At 37.8% G+C, this 11,169-nt stretch overlaps 1 pseudogene; it reads left to right on the top strand.

Annotated features, from left to right (window-relative positions):
- The first annotated feature begins 4,321 nt into the window (after positions 1-4,321).
- Positions 4,322-7,417, top strand: LOC142460935 (dual specificity protein phosphatase 10 pseudogene; annotated as a pseudogene).
- Positions 7,418-11,169: the final 3,752 nt, after the last annotated feature.

The raw sequence follows: 11,169 nt of genomic DNA, 5'->3' as shown, positions 1-11,169 counted from the left end.
AGCAAATGTGGTGAAGAAAGCTGATGGTGCCCGGATATCAAAAGAGATAGTGTCTGGGGTCTTAAAGGCTTGAAGGTGAACAAGCGGTCATCTAGCTCAGAAGCAAAAAAACCCACATGGAAGAAGCACACCGGCCAGTGCGATCACGAGGTGCCAAGGGACCTGGTATAAGGCATCATGCAAAAAACAACAACGATATAAGTGTGTATGTATGTGTATATGTATATATATACCATATTAAATGAAGGGGGAAGTGCAGAGTGGAGACCCAAGGCCCAAGTGTCGGCCAATGGAGATCCCCTCATAGAGGGGTTTAGGAGAGGAGATGGGTTAATTAGGGTGCGAGGTAGTACCGATGAAGAACACAGCTTTCCCCCAGATCCTTGATGCTTCCTCCAGCCAACTACCATGATCCGAATTCTACCTTGCAGGTCTGGATAGGACAGAGGCTGTACACTGGTACATATGAGGGCTGGAGGTACAGGGAATCCAGGGTGGATGATACCTTCAGGACCAAGGGTGTGAGGGACGATGCTGGGAGAGTGGAGGGTGAGTGGGTTGGAAAGGGGGAACTGATTACAAGGATCCACATGTGACCTCTTCCCTGGGAGAGGGACAGCAGAGAAGGGGGGAAGGGAGACTCCGGATAGGGCAAGATATGACAAAATAATGATGTATAAATTACCAAGGGCACATGAGGGAGGGGGGAATGGGGAGGGAGGGGAAACAAAAAGAGGACCTGATGCAAGGGGCTTAAGTGGAGAGCAAATGCCTTGAGAATGATTGGGGCAGGGAATGTATGGATGTGCTTTATACAATTGATGTATGTATATGTATGGTTTGTGGTAAGAGTTGTATGAGTCCCTAATAAAATGTAAAAAAAGAAAAGAGGAGAAAAAAATGATTAGGGCAAAGACTGTACAGATGTGCTTTATACAATTGATGTATGTATATGTATGAACTGTGATAAGAATTGTATGAGCCCCAATAAATTGTTAAAAAAATAAAAAATAAAAGGGAAACTTAAAAAAAAAAAGAAAAATACCATGGTTGTGTCAGAAACACGATGGTCTTCAAAGGAGGGCTTGCTCTTCAATATACTAAAGAGGTTTGATACAACCCATTAACCAACTGCCACACATCTTTTTATCTCTTGACTGCTGCTTCCAAGGGTATTGCTTGTAGACCTGAGCAAGATAAAATCCTTGACAACTTCAATCTTTTTTCCCCATTCACCATAGTATCACCTATTGGTCTGTTTGGAAGGACTTTTGTCCTGCTTACATTGAGTCATAATTTACTCTTAAGGGTACAACCCTGGTCTTCATCAACAATTCCTTCATGTTCTTCTCACTTTCAACAAGCAAGCTTGTGTTATCTGCATAATGCAGGTTGTTCGTGGGCCTTCCTCCAATCGTTGATGCCACATTCTCCATATAATCCAGCATCTCTGATTGGTACTCAGCATAAGATTGAATAAGTATGGTGAAAGCATCCAATCCTGTAGCACACCTTTGCTAATTCTAAACCATGCAGTATTCACTTAGTCTGTTAGTATATGTATGATAGTAGAACACAAAATTTGATGCTGCAACTTTAAGGAAAATAATTTAACTATATAGAAAATAGTTTTATTATGTAATCCAGATAAATTACATGCCTACTAGTTTTATTGACAATAATAGGGTTTTAAAATCTATAATTAGATGCATAGTTGTCCATTCAAACACAGAGGCATAGTTTACTCACATTTTAGTTTAAAAATTGTCATTATTCTTAGGATATGGCAAAATAATAGTAATTTATAAATTATCAAGGATTAATGAGGGAGGGGAAGTAGAGAGGGAGGGGAAAATGAGGAGCTAATATCAAGGGCAAATGCAGAAAGAAAATGTTATGAGAATGATGATGGCAACAAATGTGCTTGACACAATGGATGGATGTATGGATCTGATGAGAGTTGTATGAGCCCCCAATAAAATGATTAAAAAAGAAAATTAAAATAAAAACAAAGATTAACAAAAACATGCTTAATATGCAAATGCAGTAATTGAAACATGATATGGTTTAATGTAAAATTCAATAAACTATTTTCTGATCCATAATCAAGAACTATTTGTAAATGCTCTACTTACACTGTCTAAATTATATTTTGCCATGTAAAATGGGAATAATTTTGTCTTTTTTTCCCATAAGATAACTAAACCAACTGAAGCCTATGCCTCTTTTGCACTGTGATTCTATGATGTGAAATTAGAATTAACATTTTGTTATGAACTGTGTTCCTAATGCAAGGCGGTCTTGTGGCCCAGTGGTGATGTACTGGGCTGTGATAGGTCGGGGAGCCACCAGCAGCTCCAGGGGAGAAGGATTGGACTTTCTACTTCCTTGCACTCCCACAGCCTGAGCAAGCCACGGGGCGTAGGTATGAGTCAGCATGTGCTTCATGACCAGGGGGTTGGTTTGGGTTTATGTACCATTTCACACTGTTGTTATATGTCTTTCTCCAGAATTTACCATTCTTTCTCATTAAAGTATGAAAAATATCATTCTGTATTATTATTTTGTAAATGGATACCCATGAAGAAGCTTGACAAAAGAAGCTGCTGCAGATCAAGTTAATGCTTGAGATACTTTTCAATCCTTTCTCTAAATCTCTTGATGTTTATCCACCACAGTTGCCCATTCTTCAATGAAATAGACTTATCTGGTGTGTTACCTATGATAGGAAATGCTGTCATATTGAAATAAACATTAAGTTATTATAAGGGGCTTTAATCTTCAAAAAAGGAAATATCTTATAAAAAGGTGTTAGATGAGAAAGTGCTATCATTGTTGTAGTTGAGTGTCTGACCATTTTCAAATGCTATAGACATATTCAGATTTCCAATAAGTGTACTCCAGAAACAACAAATCTCTCTTACTTTTAGGATTTTTCCCTGACTCCCAGCAATGGATTTCAATAACTATTTAAGAACAAAAATGGGATTTTCAAAAAGTTCCTAAATCTCAAACTCTCTCTACCCAAGCTCCAGGGTCAGTCCTTGTACCTTGGCATATTGATGTGCGAATTGATGAGAAAAATAACCAAGATATTTCATCTTTCTTTTATAATTTTACATCAAATAACCAAATATTTTCACCTTAGTGAGTTCAAGAACTAAATACAATAACATAGTTGGATGAAAACATAATTTTGAAAGATTGTTATTAACAATTAAACAACATAGAATATTGACCCAGATTGTTACTAAATTTTTTACATTAAATGCAGATGGAGAACAAATGTCTGGCAAAAGTGAAACAGCACACTCCTATCCATGGCCTTCTTCCTTAATTATCTCACTAAAATGTTAAAAAATAAATAAATCCAAGGCTTATCCTGAAGTACAAAATTGTCTGTGTTAGGATTCTATTTACATGCTTAGAATAGCTATTCAAATTTGCACAACCATCACTAAATCTAGTGAGGAAGAAGTTGGGCAATTCTATTAATTTCTTGTCTGAAATTATTCAAACATGAAATTAAGATGCACTAATAATATTGACAATTGGAATAAAAGAGCTGGAAAGACATAAAAGGGATCCATAATTGAAAAATATGACCTTGGTCATGAAAAATAATGGAGATTCTATGAAAGAATTCTGAAAGACCAAAGTCCTATTCATTGTAAATACCCTGTTTCAACAAAATAAACAGACTATTCCCATAGATTTCCCCAGATGTATTATACAATAATCAGATTGGTCACATCTATATTGAAGAAACAAGGGAGGCAGTGAAAACAAAGCCAGGCCATTAAGTTCTCATATGTAAGTTCAGGTTGAATTTGAAGACAATTAAAATAAGTCCTGGAGAGACAGAATATGACCCTAATCCTATCCCACCTGAATTTAGAGAACATGTGAAGAACACATTTGGCTTATTGAATACTAGTGACAGAGACGTGATGTGTTGTGGGTTGATATCAAGAACATAATAAAGAAATTAAAAGTCATTAAAATGACAACAAAGAAAGTACAGATCAAAGTGTCTGACAGAGAGACTCTGAAGAGAGTAGATAACGCAAAAAGAAGAAATGATTAAGTAAAAGAGCTGAACAGAAATTTTCAAAGAGCACCTTGAGAAATAATGTAGTATCATGAGATGGGCGAAGACCTGGAGTTAGCTAAAAAGGAAGAAAGAATATGCTCAATATTTCTTAAGTTGGAAAAAAGTGAGAAAAGCATTAAAATTTCTTGTAGTAATAAACGAATTTTTGGACAAAATATTGAATAATGCAGAAATTATCAAAGGAAGAAGAAAGACATTCACAGAATCATGCATCAAAATTTGGTTGAGATTCAAGCATTTCAAGAACTAACACCGGATCAAGAGCCAGTGGTGCTGAAGGAAGCCGTTGAAGCTGCGCTGAAGGCACTAGCAAGCAGCAAGGCCCCAGGAACTGGCAGCGTATCCACTGACACTTTTCAATGAGCTGATGCAAAACTAGAAGTATTCACTAGTATGTCAAAAAATTTGAAAACAGCTATTTGGCTAACAGCCTAGAAAAGATTCATAGTTGTGCCCATTTCAAAAAGAAGTGACCCAACAGAATGTGGAAATACTAACCAGTATCATTAACATCAATACTATCCAGTATCATTACTAACCATCAATACTAACCAGTATCATTAACATGGCAAGTAAGTAAATGCTTAAAGATAATCCAACAAAGGTTGCAATGATCTATCAGCAGGGAGCTACCAGAATTACAAGCTGAATCCAAAAGAGGACAATGAAGAAAATCTTTTAAAACTCTTGAATTATTGAATTGAATATTCTTAATTATATGCTGATAAACAGTTTTTATTTTTTTATAAAGAAAGAATTTCAGAGGATTAACAGTAAAATCCCAGAAATAAATTATTCAATGGAAGGGGAAAATCCCCACCAAATAAACTTATTGCTGTTGAATCTGTATGACTCATTAAGACACTATACAAACCTATAAAGTTTTATGGGAGCAGATAAACTGGAAAGACATGAAAGTAAAATCAGTGGAAGAAATAATTTTAGAATGAGGAGACAAATCGCTTAATAATAATTTGTTTGAGAAGTAATCAGACAAAAGAATGAGGACAAATGAAAAAAAACAGAAGTGTTTTGTGGGACAATATCAAGAGGAATCAGTTATATATGTTTGGAATTCCAGAAGTGAAATCAATTTTGAAATCACAGAGATAAGTTTTTGAATATTTTCTGGCAAAACAATATCTGATATGATGAACAATGATAAGATTTTTCATTCAAAAAGCACAATGAGCCACAAGTAGGAGAGACACCAGTAGAGAGTCACAAAAACTTATCGTAATCAAATTTTCCCAACTAAAGACAAAGAACTCTAAACGTAGCTCAGATAAATTAATATAACCTATTATGAAAGCATGCAGACCAAAAATCAGAATCCAGCAATTTTTTCTCACGTAAAATGGTTCTGGTAGTTGAATAGTCTGTTGTCAATTTGAGAGGATTAAGAGTGAAGGAGTGGAGTTTAACCTGTCAATCAGGTGGCAGTTTAATGACCTTATTTGGGGGCACTAAGGAGATTAACAGCATGCTTTAGGTGGGATACATATAGACTCCCTGGGAGACACTGCAGCTAACATGACACATGGAGCCACGTGGAGACGCCTGTGAGCACTGAAATGTCTCTACCTCCACTGGATCCATAAGACTATCAATCCACTGGCCTGGGATTCAGTGTCATTGTATGTGTTTCCTGAATCTGGAGAGGACTTTATAGATTGATATCGGAGTGTTGGGCTAATATCAGACTTATGGATTTTATCTGTACTTGACTGGGATGTTTTCTCAATATTCCATTGCTTTTGTATATAAAGCTCTTTCTTATACAATGGTGAAACTAGAAGATTCCTAGATAATGAGAAAGATTTTATAAATACTAGAATAATTTTACAGGAAATATTAAAAGAAGTTCTTCATTAAAAAATAGCCCTGGTTAATGTAGCCATGAAGTACTGAGCTGGGACCAGAAGTTCTACTCTGGCTAGAAACACAATAAAAGGCACTGGGTAGAGTGGAAGAAAAATGTAGCAAAACCAAATTCACAAAAATGACGGGAATTATGGATCTGACAGAAAGTAGAGGAATGCACTAGGACTATAGGCCCGGAGACAACAATTTGCTGCAAATCTGACACATAAGCCCTCATCGAGTGGTTCTGCCTGCTTCCTAAATTGTGGATGCCGCGGTGCTACCTGCCGCACTGAGGCAACCGACGACAAGGACAATCAGGCTCAAAACCAAGCCATCGCGGGCAGTATTGCAACCACTACTATTGAACCTCTACCACCTGCCCTGCTTACCAGATGGTCAACAATGAGAGCACAGGCACTCTAATCCCATCATGTGGGGTTGGGCAGCCCTGTGTCAGGAACCCCCAAGACGCTAGACAGCCAATATCAAAATCATCTACCCCAGTGACTTGGCAAAGAAGCTGACCAAATGCAGTGAGAGTCACCTGAGAGTCAGGGCTCTATCATCATTGACTGCAGATCCTTCATGGAGTATGCCTAGAGTCGCATCCAAGGAGCTGTCTCCGTTAACTAGGCCCATAAGATCAGCCTGCGGAGGCTGCCGCAGGGCAAGATCGCGGTCCTAGACTTGATTTCCTGCAGGGAGGGATAGGACTTTTTCAAGAGGATATTTTCCAAAGAAAGTATAATTGATGACAAGAACACCGGTGCCCCCCCGCCCCCAGCCTCTGAAGAAAGATGGCCAAGAACTCTGTTGTTGAAAGGTGGACTCAGTAGTTCTCAGCAGAACCGTGGAAACCTGCGACAACTCTCTCTGGCTCCAAAGTGCCTGGAGGTTGCGGGTGGCGCATCTGCGGTCTTGGGCTTACCTACGTCACTTATCCCACCACTCCTGACATGCAGAACGCAGAGCTGACTCCGATTTGCTCTTCCTGTTTCTTGGCAACCAGCAGAATCCTCAGGACCTGGACATGATGCAGCGGCTGAACATGGGCTACGTCACCAATGTCACCACTCACCTTGCCCTCCATCACTACAAGAAAGGCCTGTTCAACTACAAGCAGCTGCCCCACAATGCCAACAAGCCTGTGGTAGTCCTCTGGGGAGGCTTTGAGTTCATCGAGGAAGCTCACCACGGTGGAAGGGGGCTCCTCACGCGTCGCCAGACCCGGGCGTCTCAATCGCCCACCGTCGTCGTTGCTTACTTGATGAAGCACACTCACGTGATCAGGACTGACAGATGTTTATCAAAGGCAAGCAACCAATTATTTCCCCAAACCTGAACTTTATGGGGCAGCTGCTGGCGTTCGAGAAAGACCCAAACCGTGTGCCCCAAGGATCCTCACAGCAATTGATGGGCGTGGAACGGGCCGTGTGACAGCAGTCAGGACAGACAAAGAGCGAGGAGGACTGATTTTGTGGTTCTTTCCTTTTTGTCTAAGTTGGGAAGGTAACGTTCGAAAATGGAGACAAACTTGTTCAGAAATGTATTACTCTTTAATGTGTGTGAGACAAGTTTCACGTTTGAATCCAAGATTTACTTGCCGGAAATGGCTAAAATAGGATGGCTAACGAAGCTACTTTTTAAAAACCAACAATTGAAATAAAAATAAGACTTGGTTCTCCCCAACACACACCAACAACACTCCTTTTCTATTTAACCTATTTGTAGAGTCTCTGATGATACAGCCGGTGGAGCCTCACAGACGGAAGGCACTACACTTTACAACTATGACACAGAACCAAAAGTCAGGAGAAGGGACACTGAATTATAATGCCTTGGGGTTTGGCAGGGTTGTCGACTGAGAAAGTTAAACCTAACCAAACAAAGCCTTGTGATGCTCACTCATGCGAAGAGAAGATCAGGGAAACCTACATCGTCAACGGACCCTTCCTTCACGTAGTCTTTAAGGAGACAAAGCTGCTGTGGAGTTTTGTGTGTTTCATGCTCAGGGATTTTGGGGTGGTCCCTTTTCTAGGGTTAAGAAATTTCTTTTTAATAGCCAAGAACTTGACCATTATACCATATGTCTTCTGTGGCTCCTTGTGCAGTCCCACAGTTTTCTGATTGTGCAAACATGTTAGAGCTGGCTGCCTAATGATACACCAATTCTTTTCCTACTGTTCTTGTACCTTTTCACTTTTTTAAATTAAAAAAAATGTTGGTTTGCCCTAAACTTTGTTATGTATGCATATCAAAATTTAAAAAGACAAAATTTTATTTTGAAATATGTTTTGCATTAAAACAAAATAATCTGGGAAGATTGTCTGAGTGCTGTCCAGAGAGAGCCTCTTCTACTTTAGATGTGTAGAAATGAGTTCTTGGAAAAAGGTACTATGTTTGGTAAAGAAGAACTACAGCAAGCTAGAGGAAAATTCTCAGACTGATTGACAGAGAGTCTGCCAAGTTGAACTGAAGCATAACAAATTTGGGATGGTCCAGGACTGCAGTCATGTTTCCTCTGGAACACACAGGGCCATGACTGGTCGGGCTGACTTGAAGGCAGCTAACAGCAACAATGACCATGGCTTTCTTCCTGAGTGACTTTACTAGGCTAGCCATTTAAATAACACTAAATTACAAATCTGAGAGTAACCATCAAAAGACAAATTTGAACACTCCCAGTAAATATTTCATCCTAAAAATATCTCTGCTCCTTATTTTTGCCACCAACATCAAAATCCTCACTCTAACCATTCTCACTCTCTCCAAACTTTAGTATTTTAAATATAACCTCTTTTTTTTTTTTTTGCTAAAGTGGACAAAACAACCTTCTGTTAAAACTCTTCCAAGTCCTCCTAAAATCTGGAAAATTGGTTACAAAGATAAGTTTATAATTTCCACCACCTGGAAGTTTCTTATTATACTAGTGATATATAGAACAAAACAATTATAATATAGATTTATGATTTATCTCTTTCTTTAAAAATATTTTATGCAAATGGGTGTATGTGATGTTCTTAATATATCAGTACAATGATATTTAGGAAATATTCTTACACAAGTATGCTCATGTTGAAAGTTTAGTCTTTGAACATTTCTACACAATAAGAAGTTCACAACCCAATGGAGAAGTAGCATACATTTCAAGACTTTTGATATTGGTTGTGGGATTAAGTCTTTATCCCATGCCAGACTCGTGCCTTTGTCTATTTCCTCTATTTATAATTATTTCTCTCCACATATTTTTTTCTTATGGCTTGCATTTTCTCATATTCCTCTTTCTACCAAGAAGATCCATCCATGACTCTTAGGCCACCTAGTTGCAATGCATCCATAAATAATTAAATTGGATGCTCCTCAGAATACTCCCTAACATAGCATCTTGTTAGGCAAGATTTCCTTGTGCCTGTATTTCGCAGGGTGTTTCTTTTACCCCTTGAAGCTATAGGACTTACTGACATATGTAGATAGTCCTAATTTATGGCTTATATTTGGTGTTCATAAAAATACATATTTAGTGTACATTTAAAGGGGAAATGGGGGGAAATCATGCTAGAAAAAAAATGGTTGCCACAATTTAGCACACTAATGACAGAACCTGTGCTCAGTCAGAGTTTCTCCCCAATATGGGCACGGCCATTTTTCACTAAAGCATTAAGGCATTTGATTCTAGTTCCAAATGCACTACAGAATTTTATTTCAGGTCATTTCCATTGCAGCTATATATTTAACATTCAATTTTTGAGATTGCTTTTAATATAATTAGCAAACCCAATTGTACCTAACTATTTTGGTTAACCACAAGGTCAGCATTTTGAAATCACTAACCATTTTATGGGACAATGTTCATGCTTTCTACTCCCATAAAGATTCATAGTCTTGGAAATAAGTCTCACAGAGGGAATTTAACTTTGTCTTGTAGAATTACCGTGAATCAGAATTGACTTAATGACAGTGAATTTAGTTTGGTTTGAAACAACACTGAAGTGGTGAGGCTCAGTTCAATTTCAAATATTTCCTATTTAATATAAATAAAGCTATTCTGAATCTTCACTGGCATTCATTTCACTAATTGCTATTCCATAACAGTAGTCATTTTCTTACAGAATGATTAATTCTCCACCAAATCTATACTCTTTCAAAACATTATCCAATCAATTAATCTAAAATTCCTGTGAGCCTTTTGATATTCTCTCTGCTTTCTGATCTACAGTGCAAACCAGCTACAATCATAAGTTACTTTCTGAACATGAGTTCTTGAATAAAGAGTTATTAGTAGAATTTAGCAAACATCGTTTTCAACTAATATATTGCAAAAAGTATTCCACCTGTCACAGATTCAATTGCGCTCTCCCACTCATCGTATTCAAATCTTACCCCTTGCCCTTGGACATGATTGTGCTTGGACATATGAGTTTTGTTATGTTAGAGAGCAGTGGAATATATCTTAAACCTAACTATTCCAAATGATAGAAAGTGAAGAGTAGATCCAGAGGTGGGCACCTAGTGAAGACGAAAAACACATGGGAATATCACCAAGACCCACGGACTTCTGGAGCTACTTACAAGGAGTTAATGAACACAGCAAACCCTTATTGTCATGTGTTGCCTTGAGAATCAGCGGAAAATAAATGGACATTCTTTAAACCATGATTTCTTAACCTTTTACCACTTGGACTCTCTTTTTGCCGGAGAAAACTTCAACAAGAACAAAGGCTGCCAGAAACATCTTAGATTCATAACATCGGTGATTTTGAATTAATTTTTGGTAGTTACAAATAAACTTTTTAGTGTTGAAAAGTTGTATAGATATCTATATTCATTTATTCAACCCCATATGGGGTCACGGCTCCCAGCTTAGGAAGCTTTGCTTTAAACCACCCAATTGTTGTATTTTTATTACAGCAGAACTAGCTAACTAAGAACACTGTCTAAGAATTATAACAATGTATTATATCGATGTGTCAGAGGCTCTAGGTCTGGTGCAGAAGTAGAGAAAAAAATTAATCTTTATTTTCATTTAGTTTTAATGCTCCGCTTTCTTCTTTTAAAAAGTTACATCTGTGTGCCTTTGTGTACCATAACAGCTATGTGTATAAATATATCACATATGTGTGTTTGTGAATACATATTTGTGTATGTGTGCATAAGATAGGTACATATTTACATGATCACTTAGTGTATGT

The sequence above is a fragment of the Tenrec ecaudatus genome, chromosome 11 (assembly GCF_050624435.1).
Source record: "Tenrec ecaudatus isolate mTenEca1 chromosome 11, mTenEca1.hap1, whole genome shotgun sequence".
Taxonomy (NCBI): Eukaryota; Metazoa; Chordata; class Mammalia; order Afrosoricida; family Tenrecidae; genus Tenrec; species Tenrec ecaudatus.
Note: the sequence above shows the minus strand (reverse complement) of the source record. Positions and strands in the feature narration are given on the sequence as shown.